This window comes from Lepus europaeus, chromosome 5 (genome assembly GCF_033115175.1).
Source record: "Lepus europaeus isolate LE1 chromosome 5, mLepTim1.pri, whole genome shotgun sequence".
In the NCBI taxonomy this organism is placed as follows: Eukaryota; Metazoa; Chordata; class Mammalia; order Lagomorpha; family Leporidae; genus Lepus; species Lepus europaeus.
In genome coordinates this window covers 69,712,526-69,737,166 of record NC_084831.1, presented here as the reverse complement: position 1 = coordinate 69,737,166, position 24,641 = coordinate 69,712,526, and the positions used below count along the sequence as shown (strand labels likewise).

The window sequence follows — 24,641 nt, the reverse complement described above, 5'->3', positions numbered from 1 at the left end:
CAGCTCAGCTTTCTATCCAAACATCATTTTCAGGAGAACTAGTGAAGTGAATCAATTTGTCCCCAGGCTGCAATTGCTTTCAGAAATAGTCTAAGAAATTCCATTTCCAAACCAATTAGAGCATGATCTTTAACATCTTTAAGGACAGGAGTAGTCAAGTGTTCAGTCTAGAACGCCCAGGTGTCCTGGAGCCCCAGGTTTCAAATGGTTGTCACACACTGAGCCTTCCAGCAGTAAAGACCCTGGGCCACACATTTAGATGGCTCAGCTGAGGGGGACTGCTCCAAGGAAGCAGGAAATTGCAACTATACTTGGCAAGGTGGGTCTTTTAAGTGATAGATCGTCTTCACAAACACTGAGTAAATGTTTGGTAAGCAGTGATTGTTCACCAGGTCTTGTGTTAGGGCCTGGATAAGGCAGGTACAGTGAATGGAAGCCCTCTGTCTATAGTGCAGTCACTTCATGGATGGTCACTGGTAAAAGTACCCAAGGACTCTGCTTGGAAACAAACATTTCAGTGCTGTAAATGTGGTTGTTGCCACTAGGATGACAACTCCTTCCTTCAATTTTTCTGTCTCTAGTCTAGAAATCAGAAAAAATGGCAAATGGGAAGGGATCAAGGTCACCCTATTACCAAAAAAAAAAAAAAAGCATTTTAATGTTTTCCATAAAAGAGGAAATTGGCAATCTGTCCTAAGAAAATACCCCAAGCCTAGTAAGAAACTTGAAGACACTTCAATGTTCACAGTGATAGAATTACGATTTCCTCGAGGTGAAAAAGATCACCTGTAACAAGGTAGAAGGTGAGACACAAAGCAAGGAAATAAATACAGCCTCTGAAGGAAATAAATCCTGGCAGAGATCTGCTTCCTGTCACGTGGAGGAGGACAGGAAGATGGGACTTTTTCACACCGTGTTAAGGTTGCTATAACACAGCTAAAAAGTTTGCCTTCCACCCTTATTCATTTTCCCTCTGGATTTCTTCCTGACTCCTGATTTCTTACCTCTCTGCTCTCCCCAACTCCAAAGCAGTGCAACTTCTCCTGGCTACCCATAGGGAGCATCTGACCCTCTCCTGTGCCCCAGCTTTATGATGAAGCAAATGTGTTGCACGATTTCTATAACCATGCAAAATCTTCTCTCTTTTCTCCTCTTACCTCATAGGACCCCTATTTCCATCCATCCAAGTCTACTTGCAACTAAACTCCCACTGGGCCCAGCTGTTACTTTCAGCTACATCCAAAGAGGAAATCAATCAATATACATTTTAGTAGTGAGGCCTTCCAGCAAGTGTGGTGGAAAGTTACACAGGTGATATTTTGGGGGTGTTGTTCTAAGCCATCTAAAATCGTCCCTGCCAAAGTGCTAGTGTTTGAAGTGCTGGTGTTTGATGTTGTTGCAGAAGGAAGGACTGCTTTTACAGTGGCTCCATGTCACAGAAAAATTGCAGAAATAGTGGGAAATAGCCTAAACAGGAATCCCTGATTGGCTATTTAAAGGGAAAAATTCAGTTTTATAAGTGTCTTTAGCTCAGTTTGGTGCATGCTAGGGTACTCACCGTGCCTTCTCTGTAGCTTAGATTCTGGCCCCAAGAGCCAGGCCCCAAGCACCTGCATGTGCTGAAGAATCTGTAGGTCAGAAAAGTACTTATTGAGATAACAACCTTTATTTGATATTTTTATCATGTGCGTACTACAGGTGCTATCCCAAGCATTCTACATGCATTATTTTAGCATTTCTAATTTCGCAAGGCTGCTAGTGATATCATTCCATTTTATAGATAAATAAACTGAGATTAAGAGACCTTCAGTCATTTGTTTAAGGCCAATCTGAGTAATGGACACATCCATCTGAATAAAGTGCTGCTGTGAACATCCTATGGGCCATCTCCCGATTCTCCTGCATGGCATTGCCTGGTTACCCTGAAACATGAAGCTTGACCAACAGGCAATGAAAACTCTTGTTCATGTCACTTCCCTATACTGAGTGTCCCAGCACCTCTGACCCCCAGCTTGACATTAAAAGTCAATCTCATCTTCAGGTATTGACCCACTTTTTTGGATTATGAAAATAAAAAATTCCAACAAAGTAATGATATTTTTAAAATGCTGAATTCTACTATTTTCCCTCAGGATTAAACACTGGAGATAATAAAAGAAAAAAGAAAAAGTATCCATAGGAAATGTTTGTTCTAGATAGCCATCATGGTTCAGCATGTGTGATTCTTGGGTGCCCCTTGAGCTGTCAGGATCACCTATCCTCTCTTGGGCATTATTATAAAGTTTCAGCCACCAAGCCTTGCAGAGACATAGAGAAGGTGCTTATCTCCCAGTCCTCTACAAAGATTACAAGCCAAAAGTGAATTCTCATGCCCTAATACAGTTTTGCATTTACTTCTTTACATTCAAATACCTGAAACTTTTAACTAAACTATTTTCTTATACTCAAAGATTAACAAAATTACAAAAGGATGAAGAATAGGGAATGACTAATTCCTGGATATTTGAAGGATCCAAATACTTATTCTCACCTCCAAAACTTTTGCACCCACAGTAGAATGAATGTGAGTCCCAGGAGAACAGGGACTAGAACTATATTGCTGATGTCCTTATCCCCAGGGCCTGGAGGAGTTCCAGACACAGTAGATTCACAGTAATCATCTAGCAAATGAATGAATGAGCACACAAATGGAGAGCATTGTAGAGATGCTGAGGCATGTAGTTCTGAGGCATACATACAACTTCAGACACTATTATGCCCCCATTCACTGGTTTATTATGGCCGGAGAAAGCTTTCAGATAACCCACAGTTCATCAGAAAACTGAATTAAGCAGCAGTTGAATTGTGGTGGAGTGCAAATAGTGTTCCCAGTTCTCATTCTGCCTCTCCATATTCACAGTTTGATGGCCCAGGCTTGCTTCCATGGTTGAAAGTTTCTCAGTGCAGCAAGAGGGCAAGCCAACAATGCAGAAGGGCCATGCAAGTCTTTGTGAGCATTTCGTTTGCATGTCCCATTGGGCAAAGCAAGTCATCTGACCATGCTTATGGTCCATATGGAGGGTACTAGCAAATAGTGCATGGAATATAATAGCAACATTCTACTCAACAGCCAAATGGTGGAAACCATCCAAATGCCCATTGATGGATGAGTGGATAAGTAAAGTATGTACATACATACAATGGAACATACTTTGCTTTGAAAAGGAATGAAATTCTGATAATGTTGCAACATGGATAAACCTTGAAAATAAGCTAAGTGAAATAATCTGAGTCAGAATAAGAGCAGGGCTCACCAAAATCAAGCCCCACCAGACCTGACATGTATCCATCTCCCAGCCCAATAGTTTTCCATCTTTGGCTCCGAACTAATCAGGAACAAGGACTCTCCAGATCCTAACAGCAAAAGACCCCCTGCTGCCCTGTTAGGGACTTCTCAGACCTAATCTGTACACATGTTCCAAATAGACCAATGTGGCAGACATACGGCCTTCCTGGGGTGGTGCCAGTGAGCAACACCACGATTTTGAACATGTTGTATAGAGAAGAAGGAACTACATCTGTGCAGAACTTGGAGCCAGGTGCAAACCACAATGCTGGGTGTCAGGGTAGGGGTGGGGTGAGGGGGGGAAGTACACACTTTCCCACTGGATAAAAACTTCTGCCCTGCCCTCTCATTGAACCAGTTGGTGAAACTTCTACCCTTGTGCTTGAGTATACGCCCCCAGCAAACCCTGTCTAGGATGCACGTTGACCTCTATCCAATTTTTATTGGCAAGTGAGCCAAATAACCTGGAGTCAGTAACAAGTGCAGAATTCAAAAGTACAAATGTTATTTGATTTCACTTACACAAGGAATATGGAATAGTCAAAGTCATAGACAGAAAGCAGAATAGTGGCTCTCAGGGGCTGAGGGGAGAGAGGAATAGACAGTTACTGCTTCATGAATACAGAACTTCAGTTTTGGAAGACAATAAAGTTCTGGATATGGATAATGGTACTGTTTGGACAGCAATGTGAACGTACTTAATTCTACTAAATCGTACACTTTGAAAACAATTAAAGTGTTTTGTTATGTATATTTTACCGTATTTTAAAAAAAGATTTATTTATTTTAAAGAGTTACACACAGAGAGAAAGAGATGCAGAGAGAGAGGCAGAAATAGAGAGAGGTCTTCCACCCTCTGGTTCCTTCCCCAATTGGCCACAGCAGCCAATCTGAAGCCAGGAGCTTCCTCCAGGTTTCTCCATGCTGGTGCAGAGGCCCAAGGACTTGGGCCATCTTCTACCACTTTCCCAGGCCATAGCAGAGAGCTGGATCGGAAGTGGAGCAGTCAGGACTTGAACTGGTGACCATATGGGATGCTGGCACTGCAGGCAGTGCCACAACGCTGGTCCCTTTTATACTGCAATTTAACAAAAATGCTGAAGCTACACATTTCCAGATCTGACCCCAACTTTGGTCACTATCTCCAGTGCAGGATCAGGTTTGTACTAGACCAGCCCATCTTCCAAATTGCCTCAGTATATAACTCCAAAGCATGTCCACATGACATTCAGAATTAAAATGTCTTGCCTCTTTACCAACCATGGATATATCTGGAAAAGTCACAAGATAGAGGCTTTTTGAAGGATTAAGTTAAATATCTAAATCCTTTATTTAATTTTAGAAATGCACCAGATTTCAGATAAGACACAAAACAGGGAAATCCCATAGTGTCCTCCAGATCAAATCTGGCAAAACCGCCTATTTTCCATTGCTTGGGCATCCAGGGGAAATACTATGCTGAATCCAAAAGGTGATTCTAACCTTTCTATTTTCCTGCAAATTGGAGCAAGAATAAGTTAAACCACTGTCTGAAAAGAGCCAGCCATGCGACTCTATTTCCCTTTCATAGTTACTAGATCTTACTAATAATGAAAAGCTATGGCATGGAAATGTTTCTTAAAAAATTTCCATTCCAGGTATGAAAACACTGCCTCTCTTCTGTAAGAGGCTGACTGTTACTTATGCTAGATAGAACTTTCAAATAGTATCCCCAGGTAGGTAATTCACATGGCAGAAACTATTCCATATTCTGCGGTGTATAATTACAAAAGAGAGTTTCATCTTCAAACATTTCACACATATTAGTCACAGAACTTTTAATGCCTCTGGATTTTTGATGGATTACTCAATGATGGTTCAGGTTTTGCAGAAGTCTCTGTGGATTTAAAAACTCTAAACTTAAAAAATTTAAGTCCTACTAATGAAAAGAAAACCAATATGCAAGCAATATGTAAAAGAATGGAGAATTTCTTTTCTTGCAGAGTGCCCTTCATTCTGTTCAACAGTGAACATAATTCATCTCCTTGTCTACAGTTATTGCAGATTGTAGTTGGATCTGAAATAGGAATACATCTTGTTCAAGTACACAATGCAGTTATTTCTAAACATTATTCCATTTAGAACGTCATTTGTATTGTATTTTTATGCAAGATACAACCTAAAATTGTTAATGTTCCAAATGTAACTTGGATTATAGACACTTGATTTGACTTCTGTATTACAAAATGGAGGGAGGACATTGGATCTTGACACTCACTGTAGTATTCAACAAATGGTATTTGAGTTTCCTGGACTGTTTATGAGGAATCAACTATTAAAAGTACATGAGAAGCTCCAATCCATATGGAAGAATCTTCTATACTATAGAACTGCTCTGTTGAAAACTTTATATGGAAGGTTTTTAGGTTGTTTTGACTAAGGTGCCATAGTTTCATTACTAATTTGAATGTCCACCAAGGACCCTGTGTTAGGGAGCTTGGATCTCAAAGTCTTGTGTTAATGGATTGTTGATGATTTGTTGACTAAGAGTGTAGACGTAATCCAACTGTGTTGGTGAAGGTGGGCCTTTAAGAAATGGTGACATTGGATTAAGTTGGTGGGGTGGAGCCCCATGATTGAATCCAGGGCACATGGACATGGGGGACAAGTGTTGTCCCTGCCTCTCTTCTTTCTGGCTATCCATATGATACATTTTGTACATGTCAGATCAATGAGCTGCCCAATCTTGAACTTGAAACCTTTACAACTGTGAGTCAAAGTAAATTTTCTAAGTACCTTCTCCCAGGCATTTGCTGTAGTGGTAAGAGCTGACCAATCCACAAAGCTGGCTCAATCTGTCTCTGTTGTACTCTATGCTTCATGAAATGACTCCATACTTAAGTGCCACTGTGCCTAATGGACTAGTCTTCTACTTTTTTTGGAAACTAGAAAACCACACAAACCCTCTGTATCTTCTACCTGCGAAAGTGAATTCTCTATTCAGGTTTCCTTTCTGAGTTTCCATGTACTTGCAAGTCTATTATCCTTTTTTATTTTTGAAGGACATGTGCTGTGAAACAGATAAAAATGCATTTGTTTTGTACTCTACACTTCCTGGGACCTTATCTCTGCTGTGCTCTACCAAGTGCACCCAATCTGTGGGTGTGATTGCCAATCAACCATCTCTGCTCTCCCAGCAGCTCCAGTGACATTCCCGAGACTGACCCTTCTGGGAAGTCTTTTAATCAAAATGTAACACAGCCCGGTACAAATCCTGGAAGATTACGCTCATGTATGAAAGTGCTATTTCCTTCCCTGTCATCTCTGATGATCTTACCTGCTCAAAATTTGTAATTTTCTTTCCATCTCATCCCTTTGTACATTCTTTTCTCACCTGGAATTCTATGTAGACACTCAACAGTAGAATGAGGGAAAAGACAAAAATGTGCTTGCTGCTTATATTTTCCTGAACAATTCCTTGACAATGCCAGTCTGGTTCCAGCTGTGCAGGCTGAAAGAAGTTCCATGACTATTTCTAAAATATAGGCCTCCTGGCTTCAGCTCTGCAAATACTCTCAGTGGTAAACACATGAGCAGAATGATTAAAATCCAAACCTGAAGCTAAGTCATCATGCCTTGCTTTTCCATCCACTTAACCTGTATTTTACTATAACAGGAAGTCTGATGGGATTCTGACCACACTCATCAACTTGAATTGGAAATTTACATGCTCAAAACACTTCACTGGAATTAGATTATGAGTGTTTTCAGGAACAAGGACCATAACTCATTCATGTTGGCCACTTGAAAACTCCATGCAATGCCAGGTATAGACTATATGTTTTACATCCCTCTGTTGAGTGAGGGATGAGCTGCAATCATGGCTTTCTACATGCACAGAGTGGCTTACTCTGGTACAGAGAAGTCATCATAAAAGTAGAAAAGGCTGCCTATACAGGGAGCTCAGCCGGCCTGGCTCAGGATTAGAAGACAAGGGTAAAAAGGGTACAAAATTTTGTTCTGCCACAATTTAGCTGTGCAACTTTAGGCAAGTCATTTAACTTCTCCAAGTCTCAATCTCTTATCTGAGACGGAGTGGGGGACAATCAGGCCCATCCTCTTTAGAGAAAAGCCATGTTTGTAAAAGCTCATTGTAAATGATAAAGGCATTTATAAGACAGAAATGTAATTGAGCCACATTGATCAATTAGACAATGAAGTCTCATGGTCTCTTTTTCATTTATTCGTTCATTTAATAAACACGTATTTAGCCTCCTTGGACTCTTCCTTGTCACTGAAAATGAAATGGTGAACTAGAGACACACAACCCTTTCTCTCATGAAGCCAATAGTCTCATAGATGACACAGGTATAGATGTAACAAGCACTTAGATCAATGCCAAAGCTATGGAGTGCTCATTACACACCCAAAATGGAGGTTCTGCATGTGTGCTCATAGTTTTCAATGAATGTCATTTGCATTATTTCCTTCTTTCATTTAAAATTAACTCAAGGGGACAGAGTGAAAGCAGAAGGAAGTAGAGAGAGAGAGAAAGAGAAGGAGACATAGCAATTTGAAAAGTGCAGGTAACTTGTTTGTCAACAAGGTATTGTCTACTCATCTACTCTTCATCACTTTGTACCAGATCTTTGCTTCCAAGGCCATTCTGAAGGTGATTCCTAGTATTTCAAGATACTAAATTTTCTATGAGGAAAGCTCAACTGAAGTACCAGTAATGGATGATTTATAGATTTTGGTGGATAGTTCTTACTAAACATCATTGTCTCTTTAAAATTGACTTTAGAATCAACCCCAGTATTGAGATGCATTACAAAGCTGGGGGTTTAAGCTTGAATGGATAAGACAGGAGTCTCCTCAGTCCTTGAGTCTGGCACAAACCCACATTTCTACAAGGGGCCAAGACCACCTTTTTAGTAATTTCCTCCCAAATGTAGACCCAAAGACTAGCCAAAAAATCAAGTAGGACTTCACTGCTTTTAGCTTGGAATTGTCCTGTGTGTATTTTTCTTTGGGTACTGCAGGAGATGACCATACTGTGATCTGAGTCAGTATGGGGATACCCATGAGTCCCTTCCTACTTGTGGTCCAAAACAGCATTTTAGGGTCAACCTGGCTAAGCAGGTTTAACACCTATGTTACCCAAAATGAAGTTCCAAGTATGTGTTGTGGTTTTTAGCACATCGTCCACATTCTCTTTCATTAAAATAAAACTTACCAGAAGGTATACATTTCATTGAACAGGAGGCCATAATGCAAATGGATCCTGAGAAACTTCGGGAAATCAGTAACCTACCCCAGGTCATGTCATTTTGAATTTTGTTGTAAATGTTTTGTCCACAGAAAAAATTCTCACCTTCCTGAGTACTACAAAGTCATTTTGGAAAGAGAGCCAATGACCAAATTAATTCTTTTATGGAGCTGTCAGATTTGATTACATTGTTAGACCACATTTTAAAACTCATTAGCAGGAACTATCAAGCCATTTTGTAAGTGATTTTTTCTAACATCTTTACATTTACTGTCCTGGAAGGCTTTTGGTGTCAATCAAAATAGATGACAATGCTAAATCACTGGCTTCATAACATAATTCAATACTGGCTGAATTCAGCTGTCTCTGTGAAATATGACCTTGCCAGAGCAGCTGATTTGCCTGTTGTCTTCTCTGATAAGAGAGATATATTTATAACTATGTTGTGATTCTACGTATATTTCACAGTATATGTTACTTTATAAGAAATATGTTTAATTGTAAAGAAGCTGCTTCCAATATTAAGTGAAAGAATTAACCTCTAAAAGCAGCTTACTTTCCTCTTTTTCTCCTTTTGAGCCAAAGATTCCTCAAATAGATTGTAAGTCAGGAAGCTCCAGAGGAGAGAAATTCGCACTTGAAAACAGAAGGAATATGGCTTTACTGGGTGAACTTAATGAAAGAAAGTGAAGACAGTTGGATAAATCTGCACAAAGGAGGCGTACAATGAGCACTTTTCAAAGCTGAAAGCTAAACATAACACAATAGCAATTTAACTGCTTAGGTACAAGGACTGGAGCCTGGAAAATATCAAGCTTTGCAAATTTCTCTAACCACACAATTCCTCAGATGGAAATCTCAGGAATTTACCAAATAAAGAGTTACAGTTATTATTTCTAGTAACACAAGAAAAGCATCCAGTACCTCCCCTTACCCATGGAGGAATGCATCCTAAGACTCTCCACAATGGATGCCTGAAATTGCAGATAGTGCTGAACCCTTAGATTATTTTTCCAATACAAGCATACCTATGATAATGTTGAATTAATGATCACTGTAAGAATTAACAACCATGTATAAGATAGAAAAATTGCATCAATATATTGTAATGGAAGTTATGTGAATGGTCTGCATCTATTTAAAGGGTTAAGATGAGCATGTGACAACCTTTTTAGACTGTGGCTGACCACGGATAACTACTGCAAATGCAGAAAGCCGGTCATGGATGCCATGGATGCCAGGTGACTGCTCCATGTAAGAATTAAGTTCTCATGTGACCAAAGAAGAGTACAGCCATAATCCATATTTTTTTACAGAATTCATTAGACAAAGCTGCAGAAAAATATAGCACTGAAACATTGAAAGATGGTTCTGCTTAATGGAGACTAAGAATGAACCATTAGTGTAGGCTAATAAAGGCCTCACTAGCTTAGCAATCATTGATTGAGTTTTACCATTTTCCAAATTTTGCCTTGAGGGAGAGGATTATCAAGAAATATTATAGTACCATGTGGTCCTTTTGGGCTTGTGTTTGCCAGGTAGAAGTTTCAAAATCTAATTAATGGACGGCACAGAGAACAAAACACTGCAGTCTCAAAGAGAGGGAGCAACTAAAGCAAGTGAGTTCACAAGGGCAACATGCTGGGGTGATCTTTGAGGTGTTTCTTTTGCAAATTTTTATTAATATACAGAGAACAGATTTCATGTATTTCATAGGTATAATTCTAAGATGATAACTGTATTTCCCTCCCTTCTATTTTCTGCCCTTCCTCCCTTCCTCCCTCAATCCTCCCTCCTTCCTTTCTTCCATTTTTTTCTTTAATTTTTGCAATAACATAATTTCAATTTACTTTATAATTACAGGATTAATGTACCACTTTGGGGTGTTTCTTAAAGCATGAATAGGAACTACCAGGAGTAGGAAGGGGGCATGGCACAAGAAAACATTTTCAGGGACAGTGAAAAGTTGAAGTATCCCACTTCTAAGAGAGTAAATTGTAAAGATGGAAATGTGGCTATAAAGGCAAACTTACAGCCATGCTAAGGAGTTGGGTCTTTGTAGCAGCAGATGATGCTGTGGCTTAGTAGATTAAGTTTCCACCTGCAGCAATGGCAGCCCATATAGGGCTGTTCCACTTCTGATTCAGCTCCCTGCTGATGGCCTAGGAAAGATGTAGAAGATGCCCCAAGTACATGGGCCCCTGCACCCATGTGGGAGACCTGGAGGAAGCTCCTCTCTCCTGCTTTTGGATTGGCCCACCTCCAGCTATTGAGGCCATTTGGGAAATGAACCAGCAGAAGGGAGCCCTCTCTCTCTGTCTCTCCCTCTCTCTGTCTGTAACACTGCCTCTCAAGTAAATAAATCAATCTTTAAAAAACCAAAGAAGTAAGGTGTACTGTGGGGTCAACACTCAATACTCAGGAGTTATTTTGGGGTCTAGCAAGAAAGGGAGATGTAGTAGGGCTAGAATTTCACTTTAGGCAGGTAATTGGTGAAGGGAAAGGATTAGAGGGGGTACATTTGGAGGCAAGAAGGAACTTGGCAGGCTTTTCAGTGCTCCAGCAAAATAACCTGAAGATCATGGTAGCAGCAGAAATTAGGTTCTGGAAGTAGAGACAGCTAGAAGGTTGAAAGACGGAGAGTCAGTTATTCAACACATAGTCATTCCAGTGTCACGCTCTAGGAACACTGTACCACGCAGAGAAGATACAAGTTGATCCCGTGGATTTGGATCACCTGCATGTGGGACCCAGTGCGGGTATTGAGAATTACTCCTGGGAGATGCATTTGGGAAACTGACCCCTCACAGACTATAGAAATTGATGATTTGCTTTCCATTGTAGGAAGCATTAGTGAAAAATTTGAATATTTGCTTTTTATCTCTACTCAAAAAGAAATTTTCTCCATACATTATCTATCTTTGTTAGAAAATAAAAATGAAGAGAATAGAATGTTAACTAAGTTTGTACTTTAGGAGCAGGCACGGTGTGTGTGTGTGTGTGTGTGTGTTGGGGATCATGGACAAGAAGGCATAGGATACCACTTTGGGTCTTCACATGTAAATTTCAGACACCTGTGGTGTGTCCAGGTGAAAATGTCTAATAGACAGTTAGACCTATGAGCTGGCAGAAAAATAGTTTGAATCCCACTGAAGAAGTTGTGGGAATTGGTGTCAGAGAACTGTACAAATTTGTCTACAATAGAGTAGAACTGGCAGAGAAGTATGCTGAGATAGGAAACAAAAGGATTAAAATGAGGTGGGAAGAAGGAAACTGTTTATGGAGATTAAATTATATTTGTACAGGGAGATTCTGGGTGAAATGGTAACAACAGTGAAATGATTTTCAGATAATGTGCAGTGAGTACATGTTCAAATAATACTATGGCTTAGCTGTCATCGAGGTGATTATTCATTTGAAAATAATAATATATAACTATGGTGGGCCCTAAAATTCACCATGTAATTGACACATGAGCTCAGATTTATGTCTTCTTTAGGCAAATCTTGTGTTTGCTTTCTGTGAGCCAACAGTCTTTATCGCATGTTGGCAACAGGATAAAATCCCCTGCAAGTTTTGTCTCATTAACTGGTGGATCCCTAGAGTGCAGTTGAACTTCTGTGTGCCTTTCCAGGTCCTCCCTCCACTCTCCTCCCTCTTGTCCTGGGAGACTGACCTTTGTGGATTGATCAAAGCCTTCATTTGCCATCTGGCTTTTAATCGAGTTTGCCTGGTGAGAGGCACTGGCAGGAGCTAGGAAAATGAGAGCCAGGAGGCTGGGATTTTTCCTTGCTTTCCTCCTTATGCGGGCTACATTCCTTCACTGACGGCCACAGCTCCTTTCTGGAAGTCCTCTTGATAGAATGCCCTTGCCGGGTCTGTAGCATTCTTACCTTGGTCCCTTCAGGCCTAGCGATGGCAGAGAGGCTTCCTGCCATTGGTAAGCCCCCAAATAGTACACCGTCTCTTCACTGCTTTTCCCAGACTCTGAATGAGGACTTGTGGTCCTGCAGGGTTAATCAATAGCCCCTTTATTCAAATTTCAAACCACCCAATTTGAATGTGGTATCAAACCGGTTGCTGTCAGAAAGAGCTTAGTTCATAGAATACTTTGTAATTTGTCAGTGATGAGCCCGGTTTTTAGGTGGGGGAGGGAGCAGAAATCAGTCTGGGGAGGGCAGAGATTTCCTGCACTTGGAGTCTGGCTGTCTGCATAGAGCCTTGGAGCCAGCACCAAGATCATCCTTCTAGGGCATTTCTATGTAACCATTTAGCAAGAGAACCAGAGACAGCAGGAGGCCGAGAAGGTGCACGTTTGGTCCTGATGGAACTGACGGATAGCGGGGAGGAAGCCTCAAGTGTATGGGTTTTCAGGAAACTGCTGTTGGAGTTCATACTCAGAACCATCAATTCTGTAGAGGAGAAGTTTCATCAATCAGCCTGCCACACAGTGAGCAATGCCTCCAGTTGCAAAGAAGATATTCTGGTACTATTTTTGGCCACTGTATAAAGAAACTAAGGTGGCAAAAGAAGGAATTTTTCAAAACATAGAAGAATATCTTTCTGGTGGAGGTTGGGGATGAAGTGGCAACTCCCAGCATAAATACATGGCCACATAGCTCAGCCACCCCCCAGCCTTGTCTACCTGTGAACTGCCCTTTGGCAAATGAAGAGAGGACAAGGCAAACAAGCACTCAGTTCCTAACAAAACTTCAAGAAAGATTCCAGTCTAATTTTAAGCTTTCCTAAAAGCAGAAGTGAGAGAGCTGAGGAGAGGAGCTCAAGATCTCTGTGGGAGAAGCCCAATATGGCTGATCTCAGGACATGCCCCCAGCCACCCCCTTCTGCGAAGTGAGAAGTCCCTGGGAAACAGAGCCTGTGCTCCTGATGGCAAAGGTGTGGCAGAAACAGAAGGTCACTCTCCACCCCACGAGGACTGGAGCGAGTCCAGTGAAGAGGAAGAAGCAAGGCCAAAGGAAGATTCAGACAGACGAGGGGCACTTTTGGAAGCATCCCATGTTTGTGGAACCTCTGAAAAGAAGAGATCTTTTGTATTGTGCAATTCCATGCTAGACAGGAGTGCTGAACTGATCCAGCCGTGAGAAAACTCTTATTAAGAAACACCTGGTCTAGGAAAATGGAAACCATTTAATAATGCGTAATCTACAAGAAACATCATGTTGTCTATCTGATGATACTCTAAGATAAATGAGTAAAAATGGACAAAATGTCTTGACAAAGTACATTCTACTATAAAATATTACCATAGGGTAAATGAATATTTTTTTTTGACAGGCAGACTGGATAGTGAGAGAGAGAGACAGAGAGAAAGGTCTTCCTTTGCCGTCGGTTCACCCTCCAATGGCCGCTGCGGCTGGCGTGCTGCGGCTGGCGTGCTGCGGCTGGCGTGCTGCGGCCGGTGCACCACGCTGATCCGAAGGCAGGAGCCAGGTGCTTCTCCTGGTCTCCCATGGGGTGCAGGGCCCAAGCACTTGGGCCATCCTCCACTGCACTCCCTGGCCACAGCAGAGAGCTGGCCTGGAAGGGGGGCAACTGGGACAGAATCTGGTGCCCAGACCGGGACTAGAACCCTGTGTGCCGGCGCCGCAAGGTGGAGGATTAGCCTGTTGAGCCACGGCGCCGGCCCGGTAAATGAATATTTTTTAAAAGTGTTTATTTATATGAAAAGGAGAGAGAGAGAGAGAGAGAGAGAGAGTGTGTGTGTGTGTTGTTTTACTCCCTGAATTCCCTTGATGACTGGGTTTGGGCCAGACTGAGGCCAGGAACCAGGAACTCCACCTGGGTCTCCCACATGGTTGGTTGACAGAGGGTCTAACACTTGGGCCATCTTTTGCTGCCTTCCCAGGGGCATTAGCAGGTAGCTGGATTGGAAGCTGAGCATCCTGGACTCAAACTGGTGCTCTGATATGTTACACCAGTATTACAAATGGTAGCTTACCTCACTGCTCCACAGCACTGGCCCCAGTAAATGAATCTTGTGAATAAATATTTTTGAGATGAATTTGGAGAAAAAAACCCAAATGAAGTTATCACTTAAATGGACAAAGATGTATAGTAATGCAATACGAGAGAATTCATGCAGAACATGGTAGGAAATAAGATATGAACCCAAAGAACTTAGAAAGGTGTACAATTTTTAAAAAGTATTAAAGAAATTAAAAGACAAAAAGAAACATAAAAGAGAATAAGCACTATCTAAATCATAGTAGATTCATAGAGGACAGGAATGAAAAAGTTAATGTAATGAAGCAGCAATAATAGAAAGACCCAGAATGAACAATGAAGGTACTAGGCTTCAAAGATAAAGAAAAGTTCTTTTGAGCAGACAGATGAAAAGATCAGGTCAATTTTATAAAGAGAGAAGAACCAAGCTAACCTCATATTTTTGCACAGCAACACTGAATATAGATATTAGACCTACAAGATTCTACAAGAAAGTTTGAGATAAGGACAGTACATTCACAAAGACTCTTCCAGGATCAAAGCTACACACAATGATTTAAAGGTGCAGAAGACAGAGAAGTAAATATTTTGTTGGTATCTTTTTGTAGAAACTAATAAAGCACAGCATTTGGCCAATCAAGCAGGAGGCTGCTTATATTCACCAATTCCACTAAACTAGAAGAAATGTGTTTCCAATGGAAGACATAGCACAACTGGACAACTGTGAGGGAAAGATGAAAAAATCTGGAGGAATGTTTGCTATTTCATACCCGAGAGCTGGAAGCCAAAGGATTTCTTTAAAGTTGACAAACCAAGTAACAAAACATAAGCTCAGATAGCTGTAACTCAGCAAACACAGGGAAAGCAACAGACTAAAATCAATATGCTGCAGAAAAGTGGAAGGAGAGAAGAGGGCTAGTGATTGAAATCTTCATAATCATAAATAATATGAAGACAATTCTGAAGATAACAGGATAAAAATACATTCTAATAAGAGCAAAATAAAAAAAATTCACAAAAGAAAACAAAATGAAGAAAACTGACCATAGAATGATCAAATTAATTAAAATTTATGTAAAACACATGAGAAGAAGTGATAGAACCAATGCCACACCTATGCCATATCGCTATAACTAGCTGGATCACAATTACTGGGTAAATGAAAGTGATTCCAGATGGACTATTTGGTACAATAGAGACATATTTAAAATGAAGTGAATCAGAAAAGTAAAACAAAAATTACAAAATGAACAGATATCTTAGATAAATGAAAACAAAAAAAGGAAGTTGGTGTTATGGTCCTAATAGAGCTTAGTAATTGACAATATTGAATATTTATACAGCACTTGCTATATTCTAATTATTTCAAGGGCAGCATATATGCTAACTTATGTAATCTTCTCAAAACCCAACAAGACAGTTGCTTTCAGGATGTCCATTGTTCTTTTCAGTTGAAGAAACTGGCACTAAAGCACATCAGCAATAAGCTGTAAAGTCAGAATTGAAACCTGGTCAACCCAGATTTTGTGATTTTAATGGTGATATTTCCTGCCTATTCAGGCAAGAAAGCTTTAAATGAGAAAAAAATGTCAAAAGGTACAATTCACAAAGCAGAATATAACTGTTATGAACTGCACATGCATCTAAAAACTGGTATTAAGATTGACAGAGTAAAACCTTAAAGGGATTTTCACAAAGAGAAATAAATAAGCAGAAAAATTGTAGTAGAGGTAACATTAATTTTTAAACAGCATCATTGAAATAAAATTCAGATGCCACACATTTTACTCATTTAAAGTGGATGACTTGCTGGTTTTTAGTATACTCACCAGTTTGTATATCCATCACATTTTCATTAAACCAAAAAGAAATGATGGACTCACAGCAGTCATCCCCAGGATCCTTTTGTCTGCCCCTCCCAGCCCTAGGCAGCCAGCAGTCTATGAGGGTACTTTCAAAAGTTCATGGAAAAGGGGGTTAGAAGGTAGTTTTATTTTTCGCAAATAATTTTGACATTCATTCATGCAAAGGATCTTCAAAAAGTACATGGAAATGCATGCTACCAAAAAAATGGAAGGACTTCAAAAATTTTTTTTGCAACAAAATATACTTACCTTTTAATTCCACTTTCTATGAACTTTTGGAATTACCCTTGTACTTCCTGTCACTGTCCATTTTCCTATTATAGGCACTTCACGTAAGTGCAATCAGAAGCTATGTGGGCCTTTGTGACTGGGTTCTTTCACTGTAGATTCTTTCACTGAGCATATATTTTCAAGGCTCATTCATGTCTGTATCTGTACTTCATTTCTATTTGCTACTGAATTGTACTCCATTGTATTTATGTACCAGATTTTATATATCATTTCATCAGTTGATGATCGTTTGGAATGCTTCCATTTTTGGCTATCATGCATAATGTTGCTATAAACATTCAGATATAAGCTTTTTGTGGATATATAATTTCCTTTCTTGTGGGTAGATACATAGTAGTGGAATTTCTGGGTCACACAACAACTCTATGCTAACTCTTTGAAGAACTGTCAGAATGTCTTCCAAAATGGCTAATTATTTACATTCTCACCAGCAACAAAGGAGGGTTCCAATATGTCTACATCCTCACCAACACTTGCCATTACCCATTTTTTTTTTTTAAATATAGCCAACCTAATGGGTGTCAAGTAGTATCTTAACATGGTTTGGGATTTGCATTTCCCTAGTGATTACCAATAATTAATCCAGGTGTCTACTAGCCATTTGTATATCTTTGGAGGAAGGTCTATTCAGATCTTTTACCTATTTTTTAAATTGAGTTATTTGTCTTTATTATTAAATTAAAGTTTTTTCATATTTCTAGATGCAAGTCCCTTGTCAGGTAATGATTTGCTCAAAATTTCTCATGATCTTTGGGTTGTCTTTTCACTCTTTTCATGATGTCCTCTAAAGCAAAAAAGCTTTTAATTTTGATGCTTTCCAGTTTGTTTTTTCCTTTTGTTGCTTGGGTTTGTGATGTCACGTCAAAGGTTCCATTGCTTCATGAAGGGATTTTGTACTTTTACTTCTTACATTTCCATCTCTGATTCATTTTGAGTTAATTGTTGTGATGCAAGTTAGGGCTCAACTTCCTTACCTTCATGATTGTATCCACCTGTGCCAGCACTATTTATTGAAAAATGATCTTTCTCCATGTAAATGAGATTTGCTTATTTCTATTTAGAACTCATTAGAGAAAAAATTTGAAGAAGTGTAGAAGTGCTAAATAATTTAATACCTAGCACTAAATGACTAAGTATTGCCGATATGTTCAAACTATATACTGTGAAAATCCAGATTTCAGGATTTTATTTTGTATTTGTGTAACATTCACCAAAATTAACCACAATTCTAAGCCTCAGAGAACACTTCAATAAATTTTAAAAAGCACAAAACATCTGGTCACTGTCTCTAATTACAATGCAAAAAAAAAAATTAATATGATTCAGAAAACAAAGGTCCGGATCACTTAAAAGTTAAGAACTTCTTTCATATAACTCATAGGCACAACTGAGAAATATCCAAATATCTGTAAAAAGAGATGGTAAAAATGCCATATGTCAAAGTTACTCAAGCAGAAGATAGTTGTCTTCACAGCAATTCATAGAAACATTCAATATGATAAATGGTTAATTACTTTAGCTAGTGAATTAACTTTTAAAAAGTATTTTCCATTAATAATCAAATGGAATGAAAATAAAAGTATTGAATATCTGTTTCAGTACATTGGGAACAAATTGAAGGCAGAAATTACTACAGATAAAAACATATAATGAGAAGAAATAGATGTGCTAGGACATTATCATGCTCAATTTGAGCCTTAGGCAAGCAGTATTGGTATCCCTGGGTACCGGCAACAAATGCAGAATCCTGGATCCCAGGATAGAACTACTGAATCCGGGTCAGCACTGTAGCTAGACTTCTAGGTGATATGCAGAGAGTGCAACATTTGAAAAGCAATGATTTAGACACTATAATAACCAGATAAATAAATAAAAATACACAACACTCCAATTATTAATTTCATTAATTAAGGGGAAGGAGGAGAATATTCAGGTTCACAACTAGAAAATGACATGGGAAAGAAAACCATTAAAACAGAGGAAATGAAAATATTATAAGGCACTACTTTATTTTGATGCAAATAAGAAAACCTAGATAAAACTGAGAATTTTCTAGGAAACTGTAATTCATGAAATGTGAACAGGAATACTGAACAGTCCTAAGTGGACCAGCTTTTATAAACAAACAAATCTAAAGCTTGTGGGGCAGCCATTTGGCCAACAGTTAAGACCTTCCATCCCACATTGGAGTTAGAGTTTGAGTCCTGGCTCAACGTCCCGCTCCAAGTTCCTATTAATATGTACTCTGGAAGGCAGCAGGTAAGGGCTCAACTATGTTTGTTCTTGCCCCCAATCTGGGAGACCCTGATGGAGTTTTCAACTCCCAGCTTTGGCTTGACGCAATCCTGACTGTTGCTGACGTTTGGGGAGTGAACTTGCAGAGGGGACATGTCTGTCTGTCTGTTTCTGTACCTGCTTTTCAAATAAATGAAGAAAAAAATAAAAATTTTAGAAAAATAGAAAACTGTTAAAGAACTATCTCTTCTGAAACATACAGGAAAAAAAAACAGGCTCAGACAGATTTACAGGAGACTTCTACTAAATCTGTATACAATGAAGAAATTAATCTGATAAGAACAGATACTACACTTGATCTTAGCCAAAAGGCCTAGAAGCGATATACAATGAAGAAATTACACAGTGATTTTAACACTTTCTGAGCTAAGACCAAAAAGTTATAGTTTCAAGATCTTTGATGTAATCAGCATACCAAGTTTCAAAAATGAATAAAAGCAAGAGAAAACTATAGACACTTTCACTTTTGGATGGTGTAGCAAAAACACTAAATACGTTATTAGCAAATAATTTAAAAAGGCTTTTTCATAACCTAATAAACACATTAGATGTAAAGCTCTATGAATTATTGTAGAACATGTATGTATGCAAATACTGCCCACGTCAAGATTTCAAACATTCCAGCACCTGAGAAATCCCCTCATAACCCTGTCCAGTCACCCTTCCCTGTCTTTTAAAGCAACTATTCTGACTTTCACAACTGTCTCCTTAAAATACACATCCTCGCCGACGCCGCGGCTCACTAGGCTAATCCTCCGCCTTGCGGCGCCGGCACACAGGGTTCTAGTCCCGGTCGGGGCACCGATCCTGTCCCGGTTGCCCCTCTTCCAGGCCAGCTCTCTGCTGTGGCCAGGGAGTGCAGTGGAGGATGGCCCAAGTGCTTGGGCCCTGCACCCCATGGGAGACCAGGAGAAGCACCTGGCTCCGGCCATCGGATCAGCGTGGTGCGCCGGCCTGCCGCAGCGGCCATTGGAGGGTGAACCAACGACAAAAGGAAGACCTTTCTCTCTGTCTCTCTCTCACTGTCCACTCTGCCTGTCAAAAAAAAAATAATAAAAAAAATACACATCCTCATTTATGACAGCTTAATTTTTCCACATTTGTATGTATACAAATAAGGTCATGCACTATTTATTCTTTTGTGTCTGTGTCTTTTTTTGGGGGTGGTGGTGGTGGTGAAGGATACAAAGTTAGTTTATAAGATTTATTCATCTTGGTGCAGATTCTCATACTCTGTTAATTTACATTTACTCATAATTTTAAAACTTTGCCTTTAGCTATTTATTTTTGAGAGACAGAGGACAGATAGAGACCACAACAGAAAAAGGGCTTCCACCCACTGATTCACACCCTGAAAGCCTAAAATGGCTAGGCCAGGATGAAGCCAGGAAACAGGAACCCAGTCCAGGTCTCCCATGTCAATGGTGGGAACCCAACTACTTGAGCCAACACCACTGATGTCTCCCAGTGTATGCATTAGCAGGCAGTTGGACTTGAGAGCAGAGCTGGGACTTGAATCCAGGCATTCTGATTTAATATGGGATGCAGGTGTCCCAGTTGACATATTAACCAATAGACTGAATGCCCACCCTCATGCATAACATTTTACATATATAAACACTGCAACTTCTCTATTACTCTGTTGATGATATTGTGGATTGTATTTCTAGTTTTTGAATTTTATAATGCTGCAAAATTAATCATTATGATCAAATAGAATTTAATGCACCTATACAAAGACTGTTCAATATTGGGTAATATATAGGTTAAACTTAGCAGTTTAATAGGTCAAGAGAGAAAAAATATAATCTTCATTGATATAGAAAATCATTCAAAACATCTAAATCCATTTTTGAAAAACAGTAATTTGTTAGCAAATGATGTTAATCAATAGATTAACATGAGCCAATGTATCCACTTCTGTCCCAAAGCCAGTGCCATTATTGATGGAGAAACACTACAAGAATCCTCACAAGAAAAGAATATCAAGTATTAACATTATTATTTAACTGTGTACTAGACTTTCAATCTCATGAAATTATGATGAGAGAAAGATCAGTTATGAAAATTGGAAAGGAGAAGGAGTGATATGATTTCATATCTAAAATTCTATCCAAGCAATAAAGAAATGCAATAATGTATCAGGTAATAAATTAATATACAAAAATCAATAACTTTCATACCACACCTCATTTACAACAGCAACAAAAATAATAAAATATCTATGAATAAATTTACTGAGAAAATTTGCAGACTTCTATTAAGGAAAAATGTCTCTAAAACAGGTCTCAAGAATACAAAAGCAGACTTCAAGAAATGAAAAAGCATACTACGTTTTTTGAAGCAAAGAGTCAAAAATCACAAAGATGTAAACCTGTGCTGATAATTTCAATTAGAATCTAATAAAAGCACTTACCATTTCTTCCCTGTAACCAGATCAGTTGATTTTTCTCTTTTATAAATTAGAATAGTTAAGAAAACAAATGAGAGATAGAACTAGCTTTGTCAGAAATTAAAACTCTGGAAAGCTTCAGCAATTAAAGTAGCCTAGGGCTTGGGATGCCTTCATCTGAATCAGAGTGCCTGGGTTCAAGCTCTGACTCCACTCTCAATGCTAGCTTCCTGCTAATATTCACCATGAGAGGCAGCAAGTGAAGGCTCGAGTACTCAGGTCCCTGCCACACACGTGGGGGAGCCTTGCTTTAGTTCTAGGCTTTTAGAATAGATTTGACCCAGCCCTGGCTGTTGTAGGCATTTGGTAACTGAACCAGTGGATGAGGTCTCCATCTCTCTCTCTCTCTTTCTCTGTTTCTTCCTCACCTTTAAAATAAAATAAATTTAAAAAAATTAAAAGAAAGCCCTAAAAACAAAGCAGTCCATTTTCATTGCATAACTAGGCAAATGAATCAATTCCATCAGAACACAAAGCTCTGACAGAGATCTAAAAGCACTTAAAACTTTAGTAAAAGGTTGACATCTTAAGTAAGCAGGGAAAATAATTATGGTTCTATTCAATACATGATATTGGTACAATTGGATACCTTTTGAACACACATACAAAAGAGAATTTTCAATGGAATTAAACATTTAACATAAAAAGAAAAGCATTATTGGTAAAAATGGAAGGATTCTTTTATAACTTCGAAGTGGGAGAGAAGTCTCCAAATATGACACACAAAGCCAGAAGCTGTAAAGGAAAGTGTGATAGCTAATTTCATGTGTCAACTGGCTGGGCTTCGGTGCCCAGATACTTGGTCAAACGCTATTCTAGATGCTTCCCTGAGGGTGTTTTTGGAGGTGATTATCATTTGAATTAGTGGACTTTGAGTAAAGCAGATTGCTCTCCATAAGGTAGGAGGGTCTCATCCAATTAGTTGAAGGCCCTATTGCTGACTCACAAGGAAGAGGGAATTCTTTGAGCAGACAGTCTTCAGATTGTAACTACAACATTTGCTGGCCTGTGGGTCTCCAGCCATCCAGCCCACCTTGCAGAGTCTGGACTTGCCATCCTCCATAATTGTGTGAACCAATTCCTATTTAAATAAACCTCTCTGTAGAATCATATGCATCCTATTGGCTCTGTTTCTCTAAAGAACTCTGATTTAGAAAGCTTGATAAATTCTGCATTTACAAAAAAAAATTCTCTATATTTCAAACAAAACTATAAACAGGTAAACAAACTGAAACAAATTCTTTCCGTCTGCAAAGCCAATGCACATGTTGCAAACTGGGAAAACATTTGCTAAGACAAATGATTAATGTCCCTAATAGATAATTCTCTCCTATCAGTTGATAAAGACCAACCAAGCAATGGAAGGGTGGGTAAAGGGGTAGTGCTGTTTTACATGGTTCCTCAGCATCCACAACCATGCTCACGCTGCTCACAACTAGAAATAAGAAATAAAGCCACCAAGAACAACTAAATTCTGAAAGTATTAGCTACTGAGAGTGAGAATAGATGGAAACAGGCAATTTCAGTTATTGATGATGAGAGTGTAAAATGGTACAACCTATATGGAGGGCAGTTGGCACTGTCTGCCAACATGACAAATGCATCTACTTACAGACTCAGAATTTCACTTCCAGAAATTTATTCTACAGAGAGTATATTCTCATGTGCAACATGACATATATATAATGTTTTAAAATTATGAAAACAAGGGAAGAGAAATAACTCAGAATTTCATGAACAGTTCGGTACTGACTGAAGGAAGAGGTATGGTATATTCATAGGAGAGATATCTATACATTATCAAAAAAGAATGAAGATTCGTATGTATTGATACGAAAAGCTTTTAAGGATGTATTAGGAAAGTAAATAAAAGCAGAATTGTAAAGTATAACTTCTGTAAAAATGGGAAGGTAGTAAAATATTCTTTTAAAAATTATTTTATTTATTTGAAAGAGAAGGCCTCACATAAAAGCACAATAGAAAGATATCCAAAGAAACCCTCTGGTATTGAAATGTTTTGATACAGAATTTAAATGAGTGAAAACAGAAGGTTGATAATTTGGTTATAGAACTGGAAAAACAAGGAATCGAATAGAGGTTACAGAGCTAAAAAGTTACCAACATCAAACAGGAAGTTAATAATTTGATTTAACAACAGATCGTCATTAGTGAATGACAAGTCCTAGCAGTGAAGCACAAAGGGAAAGGATAGAAGATACTTGGTCAGCGTAAGAGGCAGTAGCTACATGGAAGTTTAACATACACAACGACAATCCCAGGAGCAAGGACGGGAGGAGGGGTAGTAGCTGTAGTTGAAGAGATAATGGCTGATGATTTTTCCAAACATAAATAAAGCATCAACCACAAACAAAACGTTGTAAAAACACAAAGTGGAGGAGTAGCAAAACAACACTCACATTTAAACACATCATGGTGAAATATCCCAGCAAATTAATGTTTAGAAAATTAGAAAACAATCAGAAAAACTTATACATGATCTTCATAGGAGCAATAATTACATTGATAGGTTTCCTTCTCAAAGAAAAAAAAAAAACAACAAATAATGAAGGTCAGAAGGGGACAGAAAAATATTTTTAAAGTGATAAAGGAAAATATCTATCAACCTAGAATTGTATACCCAAAGGAAATTTTCTTTAAAATGAGATTAAAATGAAAATATTTCCAGACAATTGAAAATGAAAAGAATTTGTCACTGACAGAGCAACACTAAGAATATGAAAAATTCTTCAGGCATAAGGAAACAACTCCTGATAGGAAATTGGAACCACAAAAAGAAAAAAGCTATGTAAAGCAAGGAAACCGAGGACAGGCATTGAGCCTAGTGGTTAAAACATTCACATCCTGCAATGGAGTCTCTGGGTTTGAAACCCAGCTCGAAGTCCTGACTCTAGCTCCCTGTCAATGGGAGGCAGCAGCGCTCTCTCTCTCTCCACCTGCCTCTCAAATAAATAATAAATGAAATTTCTTTTAAAAAATGAATTGTTTGGGTACATTTAAATCAATATTATTAACTATACAATAATAATAATGATAATGTTTTTGAGTTTTAAAATTTGACAAGCTTTAATATTTATGATAGCAATTATGCATAATTTTGGAGTAAGGTAACAGAGTTAAGTATTCTAAGATCTTTGAATTGTCTAGAAAGGTTAAAGTACCAATTGAGATTAAACTGTGATA

At 38.8% G+C, this 24,641-nt stretch overlaps 1 protein-coding gene and 1 pseudogene across 1 annotated transcript in view; both read right to left on the bottom strand.

The window, feature by feature from the left end:
- The window catches only part of ST6GALNAC5 (ST6 N-acetylgalactosaminide alpha-2,6-sialyltransferase 5), a 186,021-nt gene that overhangs the window by 49,798 nt on the left and 111,582 nt on the right, over positions 1 to 24,641 (bottom strand). The gene's annotated exons all lie outside the window — the stretch shown is intronic.
- Positions 19,200 to 19,312, bottom strand: LOC133761389 (U2 spliceosomal RNA; annotated as a pseudogene).